The sequence below is a fragment of the Aedes aegypti genome, chromosome 2 (assembly GCF_002204515.2).
Source record: "Aedes aegypti strain LVP_AGWG chromosome 2, AaegL5.0 Primary Assembly, whole genome shotgun sequence".
Lineage (NCBI taxonomy): Eukaryota > Metazoa > Arthropoda > Insecta > Diptera > Culicidae > Aedes > Aedes aegypti.
In genome coordinates this window covers 399,703,562-399,721,233 of record NC_035108.1, presented here as the reverse complement: position 1 = coordinate 399,721,233, position 17,672 = coordinate 399,703,562, and the positions used below count along the sequence as shown (strand labels likewise).

Sequence of the window (17,672 nt, the reverse complement as noted above, 5' to 3'; positions counted from 1 at the left end):
TTGATTTGTATTATTCAGTAAATAAATACTGATTTCTGTACAAATCGGCTTACAACCTAACAAACTTGCATGCAAGTTTACTTAAATCTATAAATAATGCATTTAAAATAACCAATATCTCATAAACCACACGTGCTATGGCTTTTCCTAAAACAGCAATATTTCCAGCAACCCCAATTTTAGTAAATAGCGGTATTATGGGGCTTGAGACAATAACTTGTTTCACAGTGTTATTGGACCCATTCAATAAAACAAAAAAACTGTTGAATTCTCCTGAAATCTTCTGTGGTTTTCTGCAGTATTGGCTTCTGGGTTTTCTGTAGTAATGGTTCTACGAATGTTCCTTGAAGTTCTTGTTATTCATGTATAAAAGGCAAGTGGAGTCCCTAAAGATATCGGTGGTTAAGTTTCACGACGATTCTTCATAGGAAACTTTGGATGAATCTTCGAAAAATGCTTCTCCTCCTTCATGGTATTACGTTTCTAATGAAATAGATCCTGCTTCACAGCTTAGTACTCCAACTGTTACTTACTGATAGTTGGGACGTCAAGGAATTTCTATTTCGGAAATATTCTGCGAAATGGAAAACAATGGTTTAGTTGCTACTCAAGCAAATCGTTCAAAAAGCACTGAAAAAAAAAAACAGTAAAAATCCAAGAGATTTGTTATTTTCATAGAGTTTTCATTGTAATATATTAATTTCAAGAGCATTTTTTCGCAGTAAAAAAACGGCCACTTTCTGTTTGAAATCCTCAATGGAACATAAAAAGCAGAAATAATATTTGAGAATTCTTAGAGGAACTACAAGAAGAATCTTTGATAAAGTTTTAGTAGAAGAACTCTCTTTCTTGTCGTTCCAAAAATCCTGGAGAAGTCTTTACAGCAATACCTTTACATTAGTTCAAAGACAGATCTGTGGCGAAATTTCGGAATTAGTTCCTGGATTGATCCATGTAGACCAAGGAAAATGAAATTGGATTCGCCGACTAAATTTCAGGAACAGTTTGTGGAGGAATCCTAGGAAATTTTTATTCAAAACTTTGAGAGTATTCGGTTAAGGAGTTCTCGAGAAATCTTGATAGATTTCTAATATATATATATATATATATATATATATATATAATTATATATATAATTACCTAGATGAATATCCTTAAAATGTCTGATAAAAAATTCTGTACATGATCGATCGTAACATTAACACAGATTCTATCTGTAGTATAGAAAAACACTACACCTTATATAAATAATGATAAACTTATGCTCAGATTGTGCATTACAACAACGCTTTTGAGAGAAGATTTATCTGCTCAAAGGTAGGCGGTTCAAACAATCACCTGAACAAAAACAAAATTATATGTCAACACTGCAATATTCAGAGTAGTAATTTTTGAAACTGAATACCAAAATAATTACTCAAAAATTACTATAATATTTTACCATGTGGTAACAGAGAAAAAGATACCGAAAACTCAGGTTTCTTTTGGTGCTGGCAGTGTTGGCAAATAAACTGAATTAGAAATTATCTATTGTGTAAACAATGATATAAAGGTTTAGCTTTCCAAGCCCCATGCTTCCTTCGAAAACAATTGTCAGATACAACCTAAATCACACTTTAGCTTGATTTATGTAATCTTATGTAACCACTAGCACGCTAATTCGCCATTTTACGCTTATAGGGCTATTGTATGGCTAATATAGGGGATGTTGGCTCTTTAATAGTACTATATTAGCACACAGGGCGAATTAAAGTGCTATTTGGCTAACTTGGGATGAGTACCTGTGTGATTTCCATACAAATTTCAATCATTATGTGGCACTCAAGCACTTCTGTACATTATTGATTAGATTTTTACCTACAGTGTAGGAAAATGGAGCCTAACACGAATCATTGTGAGAATATTATCGAAGTAGTAGTATTGTATGCAATTATGAATAAGAATTAATATAACCTAACTATTTCCAGAATATAACCATCTAAAGCCAATTAAGAAAGCAAACATAATTAAACCTTCGAAACCAAATCACCACGCTCAATTTTCCTCCTGTAAATCGGTGACGCATTTGGCATCTGAAAAGCTTCATCAATGTTCACAATTGTCCGTTAGTAATAGTTCATTTTTCAAGATGTGGAGCCTTGTAGTAATCCTCGCTGGAGCGACACAAATACTTTAGTTGTCCTTGTAGCTGCCAAATTAAATGTTTTTCTCACTGGTTTGCAACTGTTGTCGATTTTTGAGGATCTTTCACTGTTGTTCACAATGAATCCCAAATCTGACGATTTACGTAAACTTCTGAGAAAGTGTACTGGTTGTTAATGTAGTTGAGTTGAGTGGTCATAATTAAAAAAAAATATGATGTAGAAACAAATATGTTCCATTTTTGATTCAATTCAATTTTCAATATGTTAGATTTTAACATAAAACTACCAATAATACCAACAATCAGTGATAATAGTAAATGTAATTGTGGATGGGTATATTATGCTTTTTCGGTGTATCGGGGAGTGATTGTGATGCATAAACTGAATTGATAATATTGAGTCGGAAATAAACAATAAAACAAAGTCTAACTTAATCTAACACATTACACATATTGGGATTACGAAATCCATTTTTTGCTTGGTTCTTGAAGACTAGTACCGCCTTGCACTGTAATCAATAAAATTGTGTTTAACATTTTTCATGGATTCTTTGTTCGTTTCTATGGGTTTTTGTTATCCTTAGCTTTCAATTCAATTCGATAGATGAAGAGGTTTTCGATATAAAAAAAAATCCAAATTTACACTAACTTTCTGCATACTAGTTAACTCACGAACTACGTCATATACAAAATTTGTACATCTTTAAATTACTTAGCGTCACAGATCGAAGTAATATTAAAGGGAAAGCAAAAATATATACAAAAACCAAAAAACATTCAACAGCCAAACAGTGTGAGGGGTCTCATGCAGCAAAAGTTACTCATCCAATACGGGTTCGAATGCAAACAACTCAAAAATCAGTGCTACAAAAACCGCATTCCAACGGAAAAAGGAAGTAATTACAAACCAAATTCTAGTCACACACTCATTCACGTGGTTTAGTGATCGAAATTAGTACTAAATTGTCACACAATATTACCGGTTGTCAGAGCATGCAATATTTCAGCTTATTTCTGTTTGTTAAACTTGATTTTGGGATCGAACTATTTAAGTAGGTGGCTGTAATTAGAGGGAAATGGTTAAATGACGATTCGTCCTGATAGTAGGTGAGATAAATAATGTTGGTTTCGAACAAATCTATTTACATGAAATGTTTTCGAGAAAAATGTTTTTGGAAAAGAATAGAGTTCAAATTTAAGATCGAAACTATATAGATATCGAATGCTGCACATAATATCAATGGGCTAATTTATTGGGATTGTTTTATTATAGTAATAATTATTTGAGTATAAGAATCCAGATTGGCATCTGACTTGGAGAGGGGTTTTTAAACATCAATGTTTCATATTGTACACATATACCGACCATAAAAGCATTGCTGTCCCATATGAACATTCGAACCAACATCTTTTTTCATCTCAACAACACTGGTATGCTTCACTATGCATATGAAGTTGGTGCAGTCTCATATAAAAAGTAAAGGCATAACAGTATCTATATGAACTATTAACCCAAATAGCCACTGCAAAACGTGAATTGTGTTCAAGTTTATATTTTTTGCTGATCAATAGAAGCAAAATGAGTTGTATGTGCGGTTGTGATAAATGAATATGACATGTACAAATGTACTAGAACATTATGAACATTTGTTAGAGAAGACAAACTTCAAACTTTGAGAGCGATATTCTCAATGCCTACTTTTTCCATATGGGACATTATGCCTTTATGGGTAGTTTAGATCTGTGTATCAATATTTCACCCTGGATGGTTTTGAGTTTTTAGATGGAAACTATTATCAATTGCAAGCTGTTTTAAAAGAACCTATTGTGTTTAGGGTGATCCCATTTTTGATTCGAGCGCATATATCGTTTTTTTTTTGTAATGTTCTCTCATATAACATAACGATTGCTGTATGGAAAGGCTCGAATTTCAATCACTATGATGGAGATCCACCAACGCATTAAGTGAGAGAAGAAGCCATCAAAATTGTGGAAATGCATGTTACTTTGCGATTCTGCGAAGATAACACATTAGATCAAGCCCCTCGAAATTTCAAAAACCAGGACTGTTAAATTTCATGATTATCACTTGACTTTGAATATGGAGCTTTGCACTGTTTTGATTATGTATGGGACCTTGACGTATACTGGCCTTGTTGTTTACTTATTCTCCCAGTGACCTTTTCCAAATTGTTATCGGATGGCAATATTTGCTGATGCTTTACTTTGCATGGGAGAGTGCTATAAGTATTTAGTTTTTTTTATCCATTTCTTTACATTTAACAGCACTGTCTAAAACTGAAGTTTTGTAGGCAAGGTAAAGAGATTTTTTCGAATATTGAGTACCTGTAATTATAAAGTGAACCAGTGAAACAAGTAGAAATCAAATGTGCAAAAATGGGACGTGAGGTTTTATTCAGAAATTTTGAATCATAAAAATATGTGTGAAAATATTATTACGATAAATGCATATCAGTCCAATGTATTATTGCATATCAGCATAACATTTCTGCGAAAGAGGAAAGGAATTGTGAATGCAGACATGCCATTGATTTCAGCTTGGCTTTATATTCTGCAGAATCGTGTTGTGACGTTCATTTCAAATCCACATCTAGCGGCGGCGGTAACAATAAAAATATTAGTAGAAGAATGTGTGGTGCTGTTGCCACAAAACTGGTTTGAATTATTATGACCTTCAATTATGGTTTTTCAATATTTGTTTAAGGTGAAGATAAATTGAAGCCAAACCTAAAATTTTCAAGAGCACAAATCTGTAGAACCGGCTGAAAACTTGATCGATTGGTCATTCGCTAGTGGGGAACAATCGATCGAGCTTCTAGCTTAAACGGATGCTCTATTCTCTAAATTTGTGCTCTTGAAAAAATAACGTTTGGCTTCGATTCATCTTCATCTTAATGTCATTTCACAGAGGATGATTTGTTTTGGTTTTTTAAATTATTTTGACACTTAGAGGCCCAATACCTACGCTGTCAGCTCATGGCAAACTAGATGTTGGTAACACGAACACTAGCGACATTAGCATTATCTGATCGATGCTACTACTTAGGTAACGTGCAATTCAAACGCAACGTCGAAATTCAAGCAGGCTTGGATTTTTCGTTCTTCAAAGACGCGAATGTTTTAAATTTGCTAAATCTGCAACATTTTATGATTTTTATTATCCCTGTGACGAAATATCAACATTTTTAGATAATCGCGTTCCTTGGATTTTACTTGCAGATCACAATAAGGTGTTCTGTAGCATAGTTGACTACAGCATAGTCGTGAGTTCGAGCTTCACTGGAACACGTACTTTTCGCAAAATCATGTCTCAATTTGCCAATCAAACATCGGGGCCGGAGTGCCACAATAGGAGCCGGTATCTCAGCTGCATAATGAACTTTTATGACACACTTCTTCTTTCTGGCGTTACGTCCCAACTGGGACAAAGCCAGCTTCTCAGATCAGTGTTCTTATGAGCCAATGACCATTTTTGCATGTGTATATCGTGTGGCAGGTACGATGATACTCTATGCCCTGGGAGTCGAGAAAATTTCCTTTACGAAAAGATCCTCGACCAGTGGGATTCGAACCCACGACCCTCAGCATGGTCATGCTGAATAGCTGTGCGTTTACCGCTACGGCTATCTGGGCCCCTTTTTATGACACACATAATTCGTTAGTTTTATTAATTCGTAAAAGGCTTGCGCCAATCTATCATGGAACGTTCTACTTTCTCGTACACACTTAAATTAAGGAATCGAATTCGGTAAACGGATTAACGAAAATCCAACAACTGCTACCTCAGTAATTATTTGCCGAATCTAGGTAAAACTTATTTACCCACTGTGAACTTTTACCTCGAATCATTCAAAATCTTGGTTATATTCGCTGAGATTTTAGTAAAAAAAAACATTGGGTTGCTGACATCTCGGTAAATTAGGCACCGAGATTCGGTATTGAAGATTTTAAAGATTTCCAAGATCTCAGCTGTTCTATTCTCGGAAATCCGTATTGTAGAGGTCGGTGAAATAATTTAAGTGTGTATCGTTGTTAAGAGTTTATTGACAATTCGCTTGAGCTACGCAATGACTCACTACGCAGCGCTTGTTCATTACAGAACTCGTTTGAATTACACACTTAACCTCTCTACCTGCAGCTTAAATTTTTACCTCGAACAAATATTATTTTTTTCACAAGTTCATAAAAAGCTCTTCTAGTTTTGGAATATGTCGTGGTGATCTAGTTATGAAGATATTCTGATGTTCCTTGGCGGACCGACATTATCCATGTTGAATGTTTTTGGCGGTCATTTTGTTTTTGATCAATTTATCAGAAACATAAAATGTGGACTACACAATACCAGATAATAAGAAACAACTCTGAAAAAAATCAGATAAGTATTCTTAGAGATGTTTTTTAAGTTTTCGAGATCTTTATTTGGCCAGCTTGGTATCAGCAACCTAAATGCTCCTTACTCAAAGACGGCTGCAATTGGGCATCATTTTTTTTACAACAAACTCTCATTGATATAAGTGAGCGAATAGCCTGAGAAATTTAGGTGGGTTATGGGTACGCGTCAGTCCCCCAAGAAATTTTTGAATATCGCCGGATTCAAATGGCCAATGGCAAACAGACTCAAATATTATTAAACTAGAAGATTTTTTTTTCGATAATTTGTGAAACAATGGTACAAAATAATGAGAATCAAGAAAGTTATCGCGATTTGGAAATTTGTTTTGCAGTAAAAAATGAACCAGCTAGTAGAGAGGTTCATTGTAGAATTTGATTTTCTATACTGACGAAAATCGGTAGTTTACTTAAATTACGGTAATCTATTTTGCCACAACAATCAGCAGACACATATGTGTACTGAATTTCGGCAAAGCGCATCGGTCAAAACCGAAAAATCCGATTTGCAGAAACCAACATGTGCTCGAAATATTTTAAGACGTTTTCATAAAGTGCGCGCGTAAGTATTCATTAAGAAGAATTATTTGTATTATGGCATATAATTGTGTTGAGCCAGAAATCGGCAAAGCTATTTTATTACATTATTAGGGATATTATGTCGGGGAAATGGTCGTGCTGCCATTATTTGCTGAAAACGCAAAAATACTAATTTTCTCAAATTGAATGAAAAGTGCGATGATTTTGATAAATTTGCTTTTATTATTATAAGTTATTTGTAGCTTTTTCTTCTTTTTATTCTTCCAATCAAGAAAAAAATATTTGCCGAATGTCAGCAATCGAGTGTTGAGATTTTCGGCAATAGATTACCGATATCTTCGTCAAATTTTGACAGCTGGGTTGATTTAATATTTCGCAGGACAATCGTCACTTTGAATTTTTTAACGAAATCTCAGCTGTTGAGTACGTTCGGACTTTTTATACAAAATTTCCCAAAAAAGGAAAAAAAGTTGCACGCCACTCGCAAGCAGAATTGGACAAATTTTGCGTAAACAGTTATTCTGGAAAGCGATGTGTAGGGTAGAAACACCGTTTTTGGCCTTACGCCAGTCGTAGCCATGGTGGAATATACACCGTTTTTCAAAGTTAATCAACATGAATCCTTTTGTGTTTAATACATCACATTCGCTTGATAGTGCTACATTCATTTAACCGTCAGAATTAATTCAAATCATAAGAAAATTATTCATTTTACTTATAATTTTAGCTCCCATACACCTAATCTAGCCAGGGTACTCTTAAGGCCCAAACGCAATGATAGCGGAACGGCAACGGAAAGCGGAACCGGTTCGGCAGCATGAACTATAACATACTGACCGATACTGATTCTGATGGCCAAATTAACCAACGAGATTTTCAAACCGAAACAATGATTTCAGCTCAGTTCCGATATTTTTCATACATAATATGGATTGGAAGCTTGCGTTTAATATATGTTGGGCTTCCAATATATTTTTTAAGGACAATTTCTCTTAGGACGGCTAAAACCGGTGCTTTTACCCCTAATGAATTTGCTTCGTAACTCAGATTGGCTTGCAACATGTTTTTTTTTTTTGTTATTCTGAACAGTGTTCTGAATGTTCGTTCTATAAAGACTCAAGCTAAATGCAAATGTTACACATACAAATGTAGCTATGAACAGTGTAACAGCCATTTCTGCTGTACTAACAAAACATTTACGTTTGCGTAATGCTAAGAACTGTAAAGTTTGCAAATATTCAAGACTATATATCTTTAAGCTTCGACGATTCTTTTCTGGAAATTTAAGGATTTATAGTAAGCACAATTTGGAGAGAAACGTAAAGGGAGTTGATGACCAGGTTTTGTTTTTAGCACAAGATTTTCGTAAATTTCAGTAATTTTGATATGCTTGAACTGGTTTGTGTAGGAGACAATGGAATGACTCGGCTGTTCATGTGGCTGACTACGATAATACTCTATCCTCAAGTTAATCGAGAAAATTTGCAACTCGAAAGGGTCATCAGCCAAATCACAACTCGAATCCAGCTGCCTTATGTTTGATAAGAAAGCGAAACCATGGGATTTCGCTTAACAACTTAACTGCGAAGCTTACAGTTAAATTTGTTTCTTGTGATGAGCTAGCCTAGGGCTGAAAATCTTTAAAATGAAGATAATAATAATGATTAAATTTGTGTATATCGCATTAAAAGTATAAGTTGTAAATTCGTTGGTAGGTAGTCGAGAGCTTAAGCTCAATAACGATAGTGTAAAAAAGGTGCATCAGGCGTGAGTTGAAATGAGAGAAAATCCATTTCCACGCGAGGATACCTAAGCCGAAAAGGAATCAATAATGAATCAAGAACAATACGAGAAGCAGTTAAAAATGAATCTAGAGTGAGTCAAGACTAAGAGAGACGTGAATTTTGGTTGAATAGAGTTGAAATCAAAGTTTATTGTGTATGGTGCTCAGGATAAATTTCAAAGTTAGTCAGAAAAAAATCAAGTGTCTAACGAGTAGAAGCTGCGTAAGCTGAATATAAATCGAAAATGAGCCTGCTCCACAAATATAGGCGCTTTGTGTGTACCAACAACTGATGAAACACTTTCGGGAGCCATAAGAAGTATGCACGAACAAGCCAGCTATAGAAAGAAAAGGAGGCAAAGAGAGCCTTCTTTTGCAAGTGAGATAACTTGCTTCAACCATAATTGAAAATGTGATTTGATTTGATAAGGTGTGGTGACTGGGTCTTTGTACCTTTCTATTTTTGACTGTTGAACCACAAACGATGCCTCTAAAAACTGGAACAGGAACGCCAAGACAACGGATTGGCTTCAAGCCAAGGAAAGTCACTATTTATGTGTCGATTAAAATACTTTCAAACACCTTGTTGCTGTTTTGAACAATTGTTTTCTTATATTTGCTCATTTTTACCTGTTTAAATAACGTTCAAGTCCTTTCCAATATATCAAAATATGTATTCACGGATATCAATTTCAATTAACAATAATAAAATTTCCAAAAAATGTTTTGTATATCCCATTATCATCGTTATCATTGTTCTGTATTTTACTTTACATTATAATACAATCGTCGTTTTTTTTTTCGAAGCTTGCTTTACTGGCGTATTTTGTTTTCGGTTTACTTGCTTGTATGTGTTTTTATTAGCATCTTTTTTCAGTGTGGGAAATTAAGCATTCCTTTGTAACAGCAGCTGTTTCATGTAACAAATTGTTGTTCGCAATCGATTGCTTTTCTTTCGATGGCGAAGCCATTGAATAGGGTAGGTTTAAGTTTGTATAATGAATAAACACGCATTGAATTTCCTCCTCTGTAAGGACATAAAAAATCCTTTAGACTGGTTCAAATTTCATATACATGTATCAATAGTATTTGTATTGGTTTATTATTGGACTGTAGTTACAATTTGGTCTCAATTTCAAAATCTTTCAATTCAAAACTATACCAAAATACATAGCTTGAATTTATATTAAGCAAGTAAAATCCATATTAAACGTACAGATTGAATCTGTGTTCCGTAAATAATCAATTTTGACATACAAGAAAGCAAATATACGTGTACAAATTCAAGTAATTGCGTTGCTGATATTCTGAAATAAGGATAAACTAAGCTCCGTTTGATGGAAATGGAGTTACCTTGCACAACCTAATCAACCTAATTAGCACCTAATTGTTAGATTATCGTGATTTCTCATATGCGATAATCTTAGGATTAAGAAATGACCAGTTATGTGTTAGCAAGAATCAGTCTAAAGAGAATCAAAAGTGTTGTGTCGAATAAGTTTGATTATTGTATTGTCGCACCGCCACCAAACCGGATCGCGCCAGTGAGACTCGCGACGCGCCTCAACTCGCGCGATTTTAAAATCAGTTTTTTAGTGTGGCGCTGCATTCTTACGATTTTTATGAACACAGCGCACTATTCAAATATTAGCTGCGACGCACGGGGCCCGAGAAAACAATAATTAAAAATAAATGTTGGTCTTGATTTCTACCGGATACATAATATCTTTTATTTCCGACCTAACTGCTTATCTTTTGACGCTTATTGCGAATACTATTTCCAAGTAATCACTAGCCCGCTTATTCGACTTTTGGGACTCATAGACTACTACTATAAGGCCAACGTAGGGCATGTCAGCTCTTTAATTGCCATAATTGAGTATACAGGGCGAGTTAAAGGTAAAAAATGGGTTTGAAATTCACTTTAAACTGAGGGTCCGGTAAAAATTTCATTTTTTTTTTAATTGAACCAATACCTACAAATTAGAAAAAAAGGGTACATGTGTTACTGGCGTAAGATTAAGCGTTTGGTAGAATAAGGCCTAGGGCTTTAGAACCCTATTACTCACATCCACTGAGGGAGACTGCAAATAATTGTCCAAATACACGTGTTTGTCAAAAGATTTGCAATCAGGGTGAAAATAGAAAGTGCAACATATAAAAATCAATTTTTGGTTCTCTCATGGCAGATTCTAAGAGAGTTCGAAAATACGTTGACTGTCAAATCAATCTGTTTAAAATTAACAATACTAATTATTGGAAGTAATTAGTCGTTTTCAAAACTGACCTTAATTTGGTAGGTTTATGTGTGCAATTATTCCAATTCCAAATAGTAGAAATAAACTAATTTTCATTAATTTTGATGAAATAGTTGGCGTTGATCTAGTTAAAGGTTGAAAAATATGATATCTTCAGGAAAGCACTTCACTGATCAAAAAGTATGTTTTCTTTTCAAAAATGTCGCACAGTGCATACACAGATTTAGGACATAATCTAGTAAAAAGCATTGTGATGCGCGTTTCTAAGGTCGCAGAAGTGAAGCTAATTGAAAGGCAGTGGGAAAATTATTCATCAACTATCAATTTTTAAATTCATTGCATGAGCAGCTGCTTATAATTATGTGACTATCTACGGGCTTCCGTGTGGTATTCGTGTTCTTTGCATTGTTTCGTTTATTATAGAAATATAGTTTGATCTCTTCGTTTGGTTAGTTATGAAATCTACGGTTCTCGTATTTAATAACAAAAATTCATCAATCATAAATAATATCTAAATCTATCTATATCACCTTGTTTGAATTACTATGATCGTTTTCAGAAAGCGTTCATCTATGAGGGAAACATAGCAAGTAAACTTTGTGTAATTTACGTTTAGTGAAATTTAACAAAATGATGATGTTGTTCTGCCTTTCTTGAAGAATGCAGACTATGACGCCTTATAGTCACAACTGATCCAGCAATCTTCTTCATACATAGTCTTTGTATAATCACGAAGACTCTATTACAAAATTAAATTTTGATGAATATCTTGCCTAATGAGCTTGTGGACAGTTAAGTAAGAGCATTTACGGTATAAGTTGAAGTTTCTTACGTAATCATTTCAACTTCTTTTGCTAAATGTGTGTACAATACAGTAAACGCTGTTAATTAACATTCTATAAATTGGACTCTGTAGTTCTCCATAGTTCATATACTATCAATGATCCGAACAGTTGTGGCTACACTTCTTTGTAAATCAAATTTTGATACAAACTGTTAGTGACGTTTTTGCAGATAACTTAATTTTTTTACTTGAAAAAATCTATAATATGTCTAACTAGTTTTTCCTGGTTCATTGATGAGTGTTCCCGTGGTTGGCTGATGACTTAGTAGTAGACTCTAGAAAAGATATTATTATTTTTCATATGAGCACATGGTTTGTAGTACATGCGGCTTTTGTACACAGAAATGTTTGTAGCAGATTAAGTACAACTAGCAAATATATGGAAAGGTAGTATGTAATGTTAGTTTTACTTCGGAATTCTTGGACATTGTAGGGTAACCAGTTTGCTCAACACATACATACTGTAAGCGATTTTCCCCATCACTGACGTTTAGAATATTTTTCCGAGGAATCTGTTTCTACGGTTCGTTAGTTTCGATATTAACTTTTCGGAGAATCAGTGCTAACGGTTATCAAATAGAAAATGAACAAAATTTAACTCATATGTAATTAGTAGAACGGAAAAGCTCGAAAGTTTCCCAAAACGGCTAAGGAAACGTTATAATTGCTGCAAAAAGTTAACCCGTTTATCTTTTCCAAAAATATTTCTGAGCAGAACCTTAGAGATATTTATTGAGATGTCCATAATGTTTGCGTATCCGTCATTATTGGATTTTTGGATCTGAAAAGAGTTCAAACCTCTCTGAACTTCACTGAAAAAAAAATCAAGTTTTAAGCTTGACATCATGTTATAAAATGCTTGATTTGTAGAAAATAATCCACCAAGAATTAATTCAGGTACCAACCCATGAAAAGAACTAAGATTCATGTTACGAATTAATATACATCCGAATGCCCTAGAGCAATTGTAATGATTGGAATTCCACACATGTAATTGGCAAATCTTATGAGATTATTTTTGACATTTCGGTGATCTTTGCTGCCTACTGAGCAGAATCCCAGACACGTCTCTTTATGAAAATCCACGACGTTGATCAATCGATAATATGGCAGTTTTTTTCCCACTAATAACTTACAACTTTCCATGCAACTTAACTTTCTTATCTAGGTGCCCAAAGTGTCATCCTTTGCCAGTCCCTAACTTGACAGAGTTAGAGACTATTTCAAATTTTCTGTCTTTCGAAACGACAACCTGTGTGTTTTTGAGTTTTTTCTTATGTTCTACAATCAATTATGCATTCAGCCCTGAAAAATGCCGAATTCAAAAAAATACACGGTATTCAAAGCTGCATAATTTTAATTTTTAAACATTTTACAGAATATATTTTGTAGTCAAGGAAAGCAGTGCCATGTGTTAGTAACCTTGGATTTGATAGCTGTTGAGTTACTCTTTTATATGTAAGCTAAACATGTTGCCCCTGTAAATGTTAGAGGAAGTTTAAGGGGTTTTAAGGGGTCGTTCACAAGAAATGACCCATATCTCTTAAAATTCAATAGATAGAGCTGAAGTATATTCATCAAATTTTCATGTAGTGAAATTACCTACAACTTTGCCGAAGACACCATTGGTGTATCTTCACTTTTGCTAAAAAGTGAAAATCTATCTCACTGCTAGGCGGCAATCGTTCGCTGCTTTCATGTATTAAACTTGTTAAAACTCGCGATACAATGCCGATCCTGGACTGCTTCGGATGGGATGTGTTTCTTCGCTTGCTTTGATCGTGATTCAAAATAGATTGAGAACGAATTCTGCAATGCCTGTGTTTTACGTATTGAGTCATTTATGTAATCCAAATCAGATAGTTTCATATAGCGTTAAGCGCCAGAGCTATTAAAACTCTATTTACTTTACGTACTGAATTTAATTTTGTACCAAATATATTGATTTCTATTCCCAAAACAGTTGATTTATATGAAAAACAATCTTAAAGCTTAAGAATCCATCGTTTCAGCTTAAAACACTTTTGAAGGTGATTTTAAATAGTAAACTCTCACTAACATTATGATTTGCTTTATGATAGGTATGTAGAATTTGTTACCATAGGTGAAGTCGAGCCTTAGAACTTCTAGAATAATTCCTCGCTTCTTTTTTTTTCTATTGATTGATACACGAAATTCAATCGAAGTCCATAAAATTTTACCATGCAGTATGACGAGGAATGATGAGTAACTATCTACTGAAACAAAAATAGCAGTCGAAAATATTCGCCAAATTCACAAACTTATTAGAAAAACGATGAGGAGAAATCGATCACTGCAGTTATGCCCTGAAAATTCTGACGGCGAAATTTCTTTCAGGAATCCTTTAAAAACTCCCAGTGTATTTTTTTTTAGAAATCTTTGAAACAAATACTATGGCGTTAATTCTAGATGAATGGAATTTGAACAAAACTCTGAGGGAATTCTCGAAGAAGTTTTAAGAGGTATTTCTGAACGAATATTTTCATATGTTCCAGATTGATTTTTATCAAAAAATATCTTTAGAGGAATTCATGGCCGAATCGCAGGAAAAAAATCAGAAGCAATATTTTATAAAATACTTTGAAGAATTACCAAGTGATGACTCAAACAAAAACTGATGGCTATTGCAATGAACCAGATTGCTGATACCAGATCTCTTTTTAGCGGCTCTAAAAAATTTTGTTTTTAATGGAAGGTCTCTAAACTCTTTTTCGAACAAAATGGTCTCTGAAGTCTCTTTTTACTTATTATGGTTACAATGAATCCTGATGAAAAATTCTACAGACTCTAGAGAAAACTCCAGAGACTATAACGGGCTTCTCAAGAATTTCGTCGCAGATTCCTCGAGGAAAAGTTTCAGGAATTATCATAGTGAACTCATTTAGAATAATTTCAGGATCTCCTACAGGGATCTTTCCAGAAATTCTTTTAGAGCTTTCTCAATCAATTATCCCAAGAATTCTTCCAGCGATTTTTCAAAAATGTCTCCAGGAAATCTTTGAGGACTCCAGTAATTTTATCAGGTATTTGACTTTGTTTTTCCAAGGATTATCCTATAATTCCATCTAGATATTTTTCCACTAATATGTCAACCGAATTCTTTAGAATAACAGGAGATCTTCCAATTATTTCTACAGAATTTATTCCGAGAAAATCAACAAAGGTTTATTCCTGAGTAATTACTCCAGCAGTTTTACATTTCATAAGGAGTTTTTCAAAAAAAAAAAAAATACCTTGGGTTCTTCGAAAGTTCATTTAAGTTTTCACAATAGTTAATACTACAGCAATTTTTCCAATAACTCCTCCGATCATTCATACACAAATTTCTTTAGATTTCTGAGATTCTGTCCAATAATTTCGAGGAAATACAAAATCGCTTAAAAAATCTTGCGAAATATTATTCCTAGATTCGATTAATTTTTCTTTTGATTATCATAGCAATTAATCTGGGACTTCTTTTACAACTGATTTGATTTGACAGAAAACAGAGATTCTTGTTGATACAGGGTGACTCTAAAAATTTACTTAAGTTTTATCAGATGCTACCTTAGGATTTTGTTTAGAAACACTTCACGGATTTATTGTTCAGCAATTTATCTTGTGATCATTCTGAAAAAATCATTATTGACTTACTTGAGAAAATCTCTTAGAATTACTGGAGGAATTTCTGTAAAAACCTTAGCAGGAAACTATGGAGCAATTGCTGAAAGAATCCTTAGAGAAATCCCAAATTGAAATCTTACATATCTGATAGACAACTTTATAGGAAATCAATGAAGCTTTGGAGAAGTTATTGATTGAATTTTAGAAGGTGTTCTGACTGGGAAACATGGAAGATGTCCTAGAGAAATCGATGGACGAATAAAATCATGGAAAAGCTAGGACCTTGTCGGAAAATTTTTAAAATAATTTTTGAAGGAATTTTGATGATTTCTGAAAGAATATTTGGAGAAATTCATGGTTATCTTTGGGGAAAACCAGGTTGAATTTTTGAAGTGACCTTGACAAAATTATTAGAGAAATTCCCTAGGAAAATTCGTGGAGGAATTGCATGGAAAATAATCACTAAATGAACTCCTCTAGAAATTTCTGGAGTCATATCTGAACATTTGGGAAATTATTTCTGATGATATTCCTAGAACAAATCATAAAATAATCGAGTAGTAATAATCGTCGTAATGCGACGATAAATTTTCACAAATGTCTTAGATCTAGAGAAAGTTCTGCTCTGATGCTTTGAAGAATCAAACTCTTATCTCCTTGCTTGTTTTGTTTTCTTGATTCCTCTTTTCGGTCTCTTTTTTGTCCCCTTATTCAGGCAAAAGGTCTCTAAGTTCCTATTTTCTAGGCACTCAGTCGCTACCAGCGCTGGCTGAATTATTATCGACAAATTTCTTGAATTTTAAGAGCAATGCTTGAAGGTATTATACATTGAATGGCTAGCTGGGCCTCCTATATGGGTGGAACTGTAAATAACAGTGCAAGATAACGTTGAATCGACCTGGTGGCTTCGCTACACATATTATTCATCGCATGCTGAATAAGCGTAGTAATCACACACTTTTATTCGCAATATGCTATATTGTTTTGAAAAATAATGAAGGACGGTCTGGAGGTTCCATTAGTGGAACTCTTTGACGTTCTCAAAAAGTCTTTACTTCTGAGAGAATGTTTGTAAGAATACCTGGAACAATAAATAAAATCTTCTCCTGGGGAAGATTTTAATATTAATTTCTGCAATATTTTTGCAACAATACAGGGGATAGGTAAAATGATTGAGATAGGCAAAATTTTGCCTAAATTCAAATGCTTATAACTTTATGAAAAATTTATGAAATTGGATGCATCCGGAAGCAGTCGACGGAAAATTTTGTCTAATTTTAGGAACTTGCTCGGCCATGCATATTGGCCACTGGACACCGGAGATGTTCCGGATTTTCCAAGGTCATGTCCAAATGTCAGTTTTTTCTGTCGCTTGTATTTTTGAGCGGTGTAAAGTTGAATAGATGTTTACAATTTTCCAAGAAACCAAAGAAGAACTAAAAGGAAGTTGAATGCCACCGGACGTATTAAGATTGGGTGAAAATCTTTAGAAATATGACCATTTTCGTAAAACTGCTTCCGAAAAACATGGTCAGTCATGTTTGTATTTCCAATCATGTAAATATTATCCGGAGCTATATCCAAGTGGGCATCAAACTTAAAAATGATGTTTCTAGCAGCATATTCAGAACCATTAGATGCACAGACCACTCTATAGAAGTTTCCAGGTGGCCTGGGGGAAGTGGTCTAATAGTAACATATCTGAAATCATATCAATATGGGCATCAAACTTCATGATTTTCATAGGTTATGCTTTCCGAAGCATTTCAAGCACCACCGGCTGCCATGACCACTTAATGGTAGGTTCTAGGTGTCTCGGGGATGTGGCCAATTCAAAACATGCCCGAAAACACAACAATATCGGTATAAACATCAAGATTTTTGAAGGTGATGCTACTAGAAGTATTTACAGAGTAGCTTATTGGGGATGTGGTCAGGTTCCAAATTGGCCACATCTCTAGGAGCCCCTGGAATCTACTATAGAGTGGTCATTACATCTTGTGGTTCTGTAAATGCTCCACATCCTCCAAGTCACATGGATCCTACTATGCTTAGAAGAAGGTAATTCTA

General features: G+C 34.3%; 1 protein-coding gene across 2 annotated transcripts in view; it reads right to left on the bottom strand.

Annotated features, from left to right (window-relative positions):
• Positions 1–11,113: 11,113 nt before the first annotated feature.
• The window catches only part of LOC5577540 (protein quiver), a 45,845-nt gene continuing 39,286 nt past the window's right edge, over positions 11,114–17,672 (bottom strand). For both annotated transcript variants that reach the window (XM_001656506.3, XM_021847111.1), the window contains exon 6: positions 11,114–12,253. The gene's annotated coding sequence lies outside the window, so the exon portion shown is untranslated. The remainder of the gene's footprint in view (positions 12,254–17,672) is intronic.